The sequence below is a fragment of the Doryrhamphus excisus genome, chromosome 4, assembly GCF_030265055.1.
Source record: "Doryrhamphus excisus isolate RoL2022-K1 chromosome 4, RoL_Dexc_1.0, whole genome shotgun sequence".
NCBI classification, from domain to species: domain Eukaryota; kingdom Metazoa; phylum Chordata; class Actinopteri; order Syngnathiformes; family Syngnathidae; genus Doryrhamphus; species Doryrhamphus excisus.
In genome coordinates this window covers 11,627,323-11,639,590 of record NC_080469.1, presented here as the reverse complement: position 1 = coordinate 11,639,590, position 12,268 = coordinate 11,627,323, and the positions used below count along the sequence as shown (strand labels likewise).

At 39.4% G+C, this 12,268-nt stretch overlaps 1 protein-coding gene across 2 annotated transcripts in view; it reads left to right on the top strand.

The window, feature by feature from the left end:
* The first annotated feature begins 2,231 nt into the window (after positions 1–2,231).
* Positions 2,232–12,268, top strand: part of mef2cb (myocyte enhancer factor 2cb) — a 71,658-nt gene continuing 61,621 nt past the window's right edge. For both annotated transcript variants that reach the window (XM_058072145.1, XM_058072142.1), the window contains exon 1: positions 2,232–2,459. The gene's annotated coding sequence lies outside the window, so the exon portion shown is untranslated. The remainder of the gene's footprint in view (positions 2,460–12,268) is intronic.

Below are 12,268 nucleotides of genomic sequence, written 5' to 3'. Positions count from 1 at the left end.
AAAAATACTTGATAACATTACAAATCTCCCCCTACCTGCTCAAAGCTGTGCTATTATGAAAATAGTCACATAGAATATTGTGCTTGTTACAGTTGTTGATAATGGCATTTAGGTGAATGTATCATTTAGCAGGAGAAATGACTTGCTGCCGTGTCAGCATTTTTTGGAGAACTCATAAGTTCTCTCTCGGCTGGAGATGTTGATTTTTATCAGGTGAAATTGAAAAGTATGTTTCCTGAGCCCCGTGCCTCTTCCAAAAAACATCAGTTAAAAAAAAAACACTTAGTAAAATGAGCTTCTAATCACCAAATTATAGGTGTGTACCATTTTGCATGGTATTTTCACATTACACAAGATGTTATCAATGATGGCTAATCTGTTGCCTTGGATTTTTTGTGATTCATATATTTCACTGCTGCTGGCTCTGAAAGGAAAGATTATCCATTCATGATTTTGGCAGCATCGGTAGCTCAGGTCATTAGCTTACAAAAGTCAACAGAAAAATATGATATTGGAAATACATTTTGCTCATTTTCAAAACAATACGACAGCACAGGCAGATAGCAGCATGTTGTTAAACATATTCTTAACAATAGTATTGACGTTGGTGGTGTTTAATCAGAGTGACTTTATTTCCCCCCCATAGAAAATAGAACTAGAAATACAGTGCAACCTCGGTTTTCATAAGCTCTAGTATGATTCGTTTGTCAACAAAAATTATTGCCCAAAAAATATTTCTCTGTTTTGGTACACTTTCTCAATTACTGTATGGCCAAACAGTACGCCTAACAAAGTCTGTGTGGCTGCGTATCATTCTGTAGACTGTAGTGCCTGAACAAAGCATCTATGCATTGATGACTCCCATGAGAAAAATGGATTGTGGTTCTTTGAGAGTTAGGACACTTTAGACAGAGTCCGGAGAATCCTTTAATCATCTTGATTGTGTGTGTGTGTATCATTTGTTCATAGAACACACACAGAATGAAGAAAAACTCTTGATTTGTCTCCTTTCTTTATCCAAACACTGTGCGACCTGTGCTGATGAGGTGTTCAATGAGTATTCTGTGTAGTTTTTTTTATTGTGGCTGCAAAATAACCCACCCGACACCAAAAAAGAGGGGGGGGGGGGGGGGGGGGGGGGTTTGTTCACCATATCTAGATGTTATCATTATTTTGAGACATGTATCACAAATTGTGTCATATAAATTGTTACCCAGATTCCCAGCCCTAATCTTAATAATAACACAGATTACAGAGATGCCGAAAACGCAACTCTGAACCCCTGACATGACTTCCTGTCTTTCAAATATTTGGAACACATTGACTGCAAAAGACGAGAGCAAAAGTTTTATTCATGTCTTAGATTAAATTTATTATTTTGTAATATGTGTAGAGGTGACTATAGTGATGTTATTTCGTGTGTCTAGAGGACTCTAATAATGTTGAAAAACATATAACGGGTTTTCTATGATCTAACTACAAAACATTCATTCATTCATTTTCTACCGCTTATCCTCACGATAAGCAGGTGAGCCTATCCCAGCTGAACTGGCTGCCAGCCAATCACAGGGCACATATAGGCTAACGGCCATTCACACTCACATTCATACCTATCAACAATTTGGAGTCACCAATTAACCTAGCATGTTTTTGGAATGGGGGAGGAAGCCGGAGTCTGCAGAGAAAACCTACACATTCACGGGGAGAACATGCAAATTCCACACAAAGACGCCCGAGGGTGGAATCGAAGTAAAAAGCATGTAAAATGGCTGGTGCTGAAGGGGGTGAATTTTGAAAAATGCTTGGAATTGAATCGGTTAACTGCAATGAACCTTTTTTTTTTTTAGCTTGAATTCTAAATTGCACACCAGTTTTTCAGCTGTGATATGGAAAACCGCATACAACATGCCAAGAATTCCACATTGTAAATTTGGGACAAGTGAAGGTGAAAAAGGGGAGGGCGTCTGTCATTCAGATGATGGCAGCATTCTTGTTGGGGCACCGATCCCTGTTATACAGTATGCACAAGTACTGACAAAGGTATGGGCCATGTGTGTGCTTGTGTGTGTGGCATAGTCGGGTCTGTCACTGATCCCGCTGAAGGCTAAATTTACCCAGAGTTTGATTGACAAGGGCAGGTGGAAGGAGCTGGGACAGTGGTAGGGGCGGCATGCATCGGGGGTCAGGGGGTGTTTGGAAAGAACTACACCTGATTTCAGCTCAGATGAGGATAGACATTGGGGCAAACGCACAACCCAAATCGGGGGTTTCTATTCAAAGCCAGCTGGTCTGGCTTTAGTACATGCAGGGCATTTATTTTGGGCGATTTGTGGGTATTTGTAGTTTTCTGTCTTCTGTAACCCCTTTTGCCCTCAGTTGTTTTTTTTTTATTTGAAGTATTTGGGCCTCAGCTGGTGCTGCAGAGCATAACTTCCTGGGGAAGCAGAAAAACGGCACGGGTGAGTGTTTCCTTTAGCTTTAATATTAAATTGTGACTACACATTAAGGGCATAAGAGGCAACCATTTAAATATGTGAGCCAACTATCTTGAATTATTTTGTTTATTTTATTTTGTCCCTGGATTGAATGAATCGTATCTGTGTCTGATATACCAGCGTGAACAAGGCCAAAACAAATATTCAACTCTTGTTTACTTAAAGTTTTTCTTGCATTGGCACAGCACAATGACACCAGAGACGCTCCAGTGGTGAAGGCGTGGTTACTTACCAGCTGTTGCCAATCATCTCTGTTGCGCACTTAGGGAATATATCACCGAGGCACCTGGAAAAGTGTGCCTTAAAGTTTTAACGTCTACGTTTTTATACCTCCAAAGTAAGACAAATGGTTGGAGGCGTTAAAGTGTAACTTAATATAGTGTTATTTCTCTGTTTCTAATTCTTCACAGTCAGTTTAGGTTACTGGTACATTTAAGGGTAATTGCTTAGAACATCTCCGTGCACAGTTTGCAACCATTGGTGATAGAAAAGCGCTTCAACATGCTGTTTGCTTTAAAAATGACTCATTTCCTCAAGGTAGCTCCCCATGTAGCAAATACACACTTCGATAAGAATATGCATCACCGGGTTTGGTGTTTAAACCCACACTGAGACCAAGTTCGGAGACAAAGTGAAACCTGTAACCCAGTAGAGAAATTGTATTTTATCATAGACTACAAAATGAGTTAAAATTAAAAACCTGCAAGGTGGGGGGTTTTAATGAATCATTGAATCTTTAACCTATAAATCCTTTCCCCCCACAATTTGTCAATATGTTAATATGTATTTTCCTATCGCTACAATTAATAACAAGTGTTAAATCAAATATCACCATATAGAAAACCCCTTGACCCAGTTACTGTTCAGTCTTTACCTATTAGGTTTTCTGTCCCCTGAATTCTACTGCTTTGATGGGCAGCAGAGTTCGGAAATGTCTTGTTTTCTCTCCCTGTAGAGTGGTGAGTGCACTAACACATTTACTTCCCTGTCTTTGGAGACTTGCTCATGCCGTTTGACCTCATGTCTACTTGTCATGTATTAGAAAGCGGTGTTGAGTTATTGTCACAGGTCAGTGGTAAATATTCACTATGACGATTGAGTTTTCTGAAGAGGTAACTTGCTTGAAAACACACTCAAACACAGACATGTGAGTCTTGCTTGTTTAGTTAAAACAAGCAGAGTGCTGTTTAATCCATCTATGCTTTGTCAAGTTCTGACTGGGCTTTCTGTACATAAATGAGAAGGTTTCCATAGAGCGTGGCAGTAATTTGCTGTTTATTGACAAGTATTTTGTTAAGACCTCTGACAGAAAGCAGGCCTTTCGTTATTATGTTCCTGTAGAAAGCACATTTCATTTTAAATAAATTCTCAATGAACCAAGAGCTATTTCACATATGGAAGCAGTTTAATTTCCCATATGGAAAGTGGTGAAAGTGTCTTTTCTTCCGCTGTAATAGCTTATAGTATCGTCACTTTACTCCTGATTGCCTTTTCATGCTCGTCTATCTTTTTTATTATTCAATTTTTGAACATTTCCAGAAGCTCTCCGACCTCCTGCGCATAAACTCCCCTACCATCCACACCCCTGAGCGCTGTCGAGGCCAAAAAAAAAAAAATCAGTATGACGCTCCGACGCCACTATACAACGGCAATGCGCCGGGGCGGCCTAAATCTACAAAACACAAGCGCTGGCGCGAGGCAGCTCTTTTGATCTGCAGCTAATCTCAGTTGCCTGCCTCCCCTCTGATCATGTCTGAATAAGAATGAGTTGGGGGTGATCCTGAAGGCACAAAGAGCTTTAGACGCAGCCGCTCATCTGCTGAGATCCACCACGCAACACGGGCCTGTGTCGACGGTCGAGAGACTCCAGCAGAATACATCAGAGTCTCATTGAGATGCATTGTATTCTTTATTTCACAGTCAGATGCTATCAGATACTTGTAGGGGGTGTGGAAAAAGTAGCGTTGCCGTGCTTAGTGATCCTTAATTGTCAAGGTCAACAGCTGCATGAGGGGCTGCTGTGTAATGGCTACTACGGCGAGTGGAAACAGTGGGGGCTGTTGGCTTTTGTGTTCTAGGCAAAGTTTTGCCTTGAGATCGGTGGCCCTGTTAAAACACCTCATCAACCAATACTGAACCAGTAGCCATTGCAACTAAAATAATTACAAATGGAAGACAAATAAAAACAACTGACTTCGGATTCATCCACTAATTTTCTATTCAGCGTGTCCTCATTATGGACACCACAGATAAGCTGGAGCCTATCCCAGCTGACTTTACACCTTGGGTTTGGTGCCAGTTAATCACAGGATACATACACATACATTCACACCAATAGACAGTTTAGAGGAATACATCCCTCGTTAATTAGTGAATAGTGAACCTCCATGAAGTAGAATTCCTTATGTATAAATGTAATATTTTCGTAGTTAGAACATAGAAAACCTGTTTACGACTTTCCAAATACAAATATATAATAATATATATTTTTTTTTACATTATTAGAGCCCTTTAGGCATGAACACACCTGCGGTCACGTTTACACTCTTATTACCAAATACAGCAGACATATTAGACATAAATAAAACATAACAGACTTGCACGTTAGCATCGGTTCTTTGACACTGTACGTCCTGCAGTGGCTAATGTCCTATTAATGTAATGTAATAGCCGCTGAATGACAACACTATGTCAGGATGAATGTAAATTGACATAGACACAGGGCACTAAAAAGGGTTTTCAAAGTCAAATTAGTCTTGTATTTGTCCACAGTGGACTATCGCTGCTTTTTTTCAAAGAGCAGAGCTAATGGCAAAAATAAACAAATCATATTTGGCAACATTTTTTACGTCAAAGAAACTACCATGGTAGATGTGCAACAACGCCTTAATATGTTAGTGACACAGAAAGCTAGACGAACGAAACTGAAACACAGTTGCTGTCAGCACACATCAAAAAAGTCCACACAAAACACATTTGTGCATTTGGAAGTGAGCCCTAAAAGAAGTTTGGGATGGCTCAAAATGCTTGGTTTGAAAAGGCATGGTAAAACCGTTCCTTTGTGATGTCACAGAGGGCCGGCCTTCCTTATATAGTTAATAGCACTTTGGGTGTGTGACCAATCACATGCCTAGAGGCGTGCCATAGGTGGAATAAATCAAAAGGTTTTTTGCGGGAAGCATAAATGAAAGGAAATACGAATGGAATAGGTGCAGATTCTGGAAATTTTAAAAAGTTTTCTGTGCAAATTATAGTGTGTAGCTGCTATATAGTGGACTACAACTCAATACTAAATGAGCATAATGGGTCCCCTTTAAGAGCTTCAATATAGTCCAACCCTGACGTCAAGTTGTGCCCATGGATAATTATTATGATTCCATATACTGGTAGATTAAATATTAGTGGAAAAAAATGGGGCTAGTGACAGTGTAGCACATAGTTTGTGTTATTTGCACTTTCACGTGTTGGTAATAGAACTTTTCAAGAAGTGAGATCCTTTTCTGTTGCTGCACATGTTTCACATACAGCTTTTGTACCATTTGAAGAGAAAACAAGAAAAGAAAAAATAAAAATATTGGCATATTGCCTTTATTGGCACAATTAGAGAAACTGCAGTGAGAACAATGAAATAACTGTGCCTGTGCTGGAGCCGTTAACTGGGAATTACTCTCCAAGCGTTCAAAAAGAGGAAAAATCATTAGCAGAAAGTGAATTTTCCCCACCTCCCCCCAACACCCTCCCCCCAGCATGAAGCAATCATGAAGACACAAAGAGAACTTTGAGCCCACGATAGGAAGACACAAAGTGTGGTTATTATACTTGCGGCTGCTAGGAGTTGACACAGGGGGAGGACAGAAGTGCCGGGCTTAGTGGCGACTCTTATTTGAATTCTGTGAAAAATTGTGGAATGCTCAAAGGAAAACTGCACTTTTGGGGGGATTTAGCCCATTATCCTTATGTGAAAATTAAACACATATTTATTTCCCTCTAAAAAACGTTTTATTGTTTGATGTACATGTTGTGATCGTGAATTAATATGTACATTGATAACACGTTACTTACAGTCTGTTGCCGTATTGTGATGATTTAAAACATTACAGAAAAATATTTGTAGGCGCACTGATTTCATATACTGAGCTAGGCGTCTGTCCCTTCTGTGAGTGACGCTGAGACTGGAGCAAAGCTTTATGTTAATCTGCCAGATAAACATAGTTTTTGTGTTAGCTGCTACAATAACAATATCACTGTAGCTTAGGTAGGCGTGCATTGTTAGCTAGCTCCTTCTAACTAATTTTCTCTTGCTAGAATGGACATACAAGGGAAAGATATATGTGTTCATGTTTCACATAATGATTGTGTGTATGTCTGTATGTAGTGGAATTAACACCGACGCCAAGATTGGCTGCCTTTCAAGCAGCTCTGTTTGTTTATTCAACCACATTTTTACATGCCATGAGAGCAACGTCCGTGTGATTTCCTGTCAACCCACTGATATTGATGCATCAGCACCATGGCTAAGATGAAAGTCCAGCGGCTTGCAAGGAAGTGGAGATTCAAGCTTTCCGGACCTTCTATTATCATAGGAAGTGTGAATACACTACCAAGCAAGATCGACGAGCTGGCAAGAATGTCAAAACCTTCAAAATTGTGCTTCACTGAATTGCTAAGAGCTAGCATCCCAGAAGCTAACGTGAGGAGCTAGCCGGCTTCAGTACAGTCAAGAGCATGTGGAAAGCACAAAGGAAGGTGGGCTTGCATTGTATGTTAAAAATCATCCATCATCCTGGCCATCTCTATACAGCATTTTTATGTCCATTTGGCTATAATATACGTATTTTTATGCTGATATCCGGCCAATACTTATCAGTACCAGTTATTATATATAAGGGTAATGTTAACGGTTTAGTTAATTTCCAACATCCTTTAAAAAGTCACTCTGAATTACATCACATTTACATTTGCACAATTTTGCACATCTGAAAAGGAGTAGGAAGAAGCAGATGCTATATATATATTTAATGCTATTATTTTATGCTTCTACATATCTCAGCAATTACTAAGAATTTGGTCACTTCTTGTGTTCAGCGTGTAATAGCTTATTGGGAAAAAGGAAATAGTGTTAGTAAAGATTTTATGATGCTGATGACTTGATCCTGGAACAGATTATAGCAGTTTGCATTATTTATTATGGGAACAATTCTATAGTCAGCCAAATAGGTCAGCCATCATACAGGAACAGATTGTTTACGACCTTATAGGTTCCACTGTAGTGGTACCTGGAAGTAAGTAATTTTGGTTCACTTTTAAAGCAAAATGTCCCATTTAGAGCAATATAACAGGCATATTAATAAAACTTATTGTGCAGACAATATTAGTAACAGATGCACTGTGCTTTAGTGGTTAGTATGTTGGCCTCACTCTCAGGAGATCGTAGGTTTTTATCTCCGTTGAAACATTTCTGTTTGAAGTTTGCATGTTCTCCTTGGCTTCCACCTCCCACATTCCAAAAATATGCATGCTACGTTAATTGGAGACTCCAAATTGTCCATGAGAGTGAATGTGATTGTGAATGGTTGTTTGTCTGTACTGTATGTGCTCTGCGATTGGCTGGTGGTGCACCCCACCTCCCACCCGAAGACAGTTGGGATAGGCTCCAACATGCATTACCTGCAACCTTGTGAGAACAAGCGGTATAGGCAATGGATGGATGGATATTAGTCACAAATATAAGCATGCAAAAAGAGCTGAATATAGTAGTAACAGTTGTTTACATCAGCTCACCTTGTGGCGATATGGTGAAGCCAGTCAGCTCGGCCATTGGGACAATGGGGCTTTTCCTGTGATGTAACAGGAGCATCAGGCAGAACAAAAGGAAAGCTTGTTGTTCAGCTTGTGCCTCATCCATTATGCATAGAAGGTGTACAGTTAGAACACTGTTGGTTAAACACGACACATGCAAAATCTCCCATGCTGTCTCATGTTTGACACTGTTCTCAGTCAGGGGTTGTAACAAGGTCATTACTTCTTGCTGAGATTCCAGAGTTAAGTGACATTAATTCTGTTTTGACCGAGTTAAGGGCTAAGACTTTGATTCACAGGACGGTGAGACGATCAGAACAGAACATCAGCCATTTCTTTATAAAAATATACTGGTATTAATACCGACTATAGCTATGAAAGAGTACAGTGAATGTTGGACACTGTACATACTGCACAATATGCCTACAGGACCTTTTGTGCTTGTGTTAATACTCTCCTTGGCAGTTCGTCATGCAATATTCCTTGAAGGAAAACTTTGGCAAAATGAACTTTATATCACAAATGCTCATCTGTGTAGGCAAATAATTACTTTACGAAATTGTGATTTAAAACAAAAATGAAATGTTAATGTAATATGAGGCCATATGACTTAATTAAAAGTGTTTTTTGTCACCTTTGCACACCTAATTCCACTGCAACTAATTAAGGGTGATATTGCCCTCACTTTCTTTACAATCCTGATTTAATAAGGAGCTTCAAATCATTTTTAATATGATGCTTTGGATGATTTACACCAATAAATGATCCACTGGGACTGAATGATGAATGCAACGTGCTCAGTACTGGTAGGTGTATACGTACGTGAACTCACACAGCATTAGACAAACCTGCACAAACAAAAATGCAATCATTGTCAAGGGAAAACATCTTCTGAACCTGTAAGTAAACAAGAGACAATACATTTTTAGAAATGAAATAACAAAACATATTTCAACTATAAACATCCATCCATTCATTTTCTGTACTGTTTGTCCTCACAAGGGTCGCAGGCATGCTAGAGCCTATCCCAGCTGTCTTCGGGTGAGAGGCGGGGTACACCCTGGACTGGTTGCTAGCCAATCACAGGGCACACAGAGACAAACAACCATTCACACTCATATTCATACACATTGGACAATTTGGAGTGGCGAATTCATTTGTTTTCGGGATGTGGGAGAAAGAAAACCCACACACACACGGGGAGAAAATGCAAACTCCACACAAAGATGCCCGAGAGGGGAATCGACCGCGGATCTCCTAGCTGTGTGGCCTGTGCGCTAACCACTCACCTAACTCACCTACGCTAACCACCGTGCAGTTTTCTTTTCCTTCCCAATATGCAGTTTTAAATCATCAGCCAAGAAAAGCCCAAACAAAAATAATGTAACAATTGGAATTGAATTGGAATTTAAAACAAAAAAATAGAAAATCCTTCTCAAGATTTCTACAGATTCTGAAAATGTGTCATATCTCTGTGTAGATCATCACATCAGGCAGCATTCAACTTTTATCAATGTGTCAACTGCAATGGGGAGTTAGCTCACACAAAATGATTGAGGGTGGTGGTAAATACTTTATAAGCATCTTTTAGATGTAACTGACACACAACAACAACTACTTAGTGTTCTGTCGCGTTGTTGTAATCGCTGGCTAATTCTCCAGAGCAGTGAGTGCTTGACAACATCATGTACTGTGAGTGGCAGCTTATGTTTTCACGTCAGCCGGAGCCACAGCAGATTGCACCAAGGCTGGACTGTTTCTGCTTTGGAAATATGTTTGTGTTTAGAGATATTCCATTCTTTCCACCTCCATCACAAAAACACACATTTTAGGAGTTTGTGACGCATGCTCTGCGGTGAGTGCCAGGAGAGGTTTAACTAACAGTCAGATCACTATCTACAAAGCACACGTGCGTGCTTTGTCCAGTCACATTTCCCCCACTTATTTTATGCCGGATACCAACCCTTGCACAATTACACTTGCCTAAATGCCTAACGTGTGTAAACACAGTATTGCATGTTTAATACATTGTTGCTAAACTGTTAATTTGACTTTGACGAAAAAATCAACTCCACTTGAGCACGCTCACGCCTCGAATAATGAGCAACCATCACACTTACACAGTATGTGATCTCGAGCTGAGATATTGAATTGGACAGGAAAGGTTTCACATGATGAACTTATACTGAAATTACTTTTCATTTAGGATAAAGTGCTTTGGCTCTGGATGACACAAATGCCACAATATGTATTTATTCAAGCTGCAATAGACTTACGGTGTTCTCACGCAACTAAGCATTTATTGTATATACAATGCAGTTATAGTCTGGCTGTAATGTTTTCATTTGGCCACATTTCATCTTGACTCAGCACTCTTAAACACACCCAAATGTGCAGCATTTCTCACTTATTGCACAGAACAGTCATATATGAATAATTGTTTGATATACAAATACAAATTTTGTTTTTTTTCCTTGTTCAAATAAAGGGAGAAGAAACCATCTAATGTAGGGTCAAACTACCATGAAACTGGTGGTGTCTACCATGAAAAACTATTAACCGTACTGGCAATTTTTAGATACTATATTAACACAGTGGTATCTCCAATATCATTCCCTCACTCAATCGCGTTTTCTAAAAACGAAAATAAAATTGTACATTTTGCGGTTGACTACGGCCTTTTATTTCTCAAAAAAATATTTAAAGACAAGTCATAATTTGTATTCTGCCCACTAGGTGTCAGTAATGTTACATTGATAAGATATTGCATAAGATATTGCATTGAGTCACGTTTTTGTCTGTCACGTTTTTGGCTTCTTACTTTGTCCTTCTTCCCCACTGTTTCAAACCCATTCTTAAGTTTAGAATCAACTAGTTAACTTGTTAGCTTACTATGCTGAAAGCGGCTGCCGTCTGTCGTGTCCTTTCCTATGCTTAAGAGTTGTGCAATGTGGTGTAAACAAAACTAGCAGTCATGTCGGAGTGTACATCTGTATGGCAGGTTCATGTCAGACTGGCTGTCCTGACAGTGACAAATGTCAAAGTGAGGATCGATGACAGGTTAATGTTGATCTTTTTTTTTTAATGCCATACTATCAATCCATATTATGTTCAGGATGCTATAACAAAGAACTTTCCCAACATCAATTTGTGAGTCATTATGTCATACCATTGATGTGTTGTCATTGATATACTAGTAGATATGATATAATATATTATATTAGATAATATGAGTACAAAGCCAACTCTAGGGTTGTTACTTCATGTTTACAGTGCTCTCTATGTTGAACCCTACTTCACGGAAATTCATTTATTGCAGCTGGGTCTAGAACCAATTAACTACAGTAAATGAGGGACGATTTAATTGTCATCCATTTTTTATGCATTAGGGCCGGGAGGCTATGCTGGAACCTAACCCAGCTGACTTTGGGAGAGAGGCGGGGTCGACCCTGGGCTGGTTGCCAGCCAATCACAGAGCACATATAGACAAGCATTTTTCATTTTTAATAGCCGTACTTGTAAAAAATAAAATAAAAAATCAACTACTACCTCCGAATGCTGAAACAATGCTCGGACAACTTTGTCTCATCATTGTGTGTTAGTGCTGTTTGTTCTACACAATGACGGACTTAGGATTATGATTTAATACAATTTTCACAAAGCTAAACACTAAGGCGGACACAGTTCTTAGATCTTATGATCCACAGTTAGCAATAAAAAAACATTAAATTTTGATGAGGATCTGGACAAAAGTACAAATGTTTAAGTCACTGCTCTAAAGCATTTAACAAATTTACCTTAGGCTGTTGTCCAGTAACGATGGTTTAAATAAGGTCATCATTTCGTTAGGGTTTCTACTAAATTTGTGTGAGCATGTTGCACTCATTTATGTGGAAGGTGTCGATCCTGCACACGTCTATGCCAACAATTACCATGTTAGTGGCAGGTTTGTGCTCCCTCCTCCTCTTCCTCCT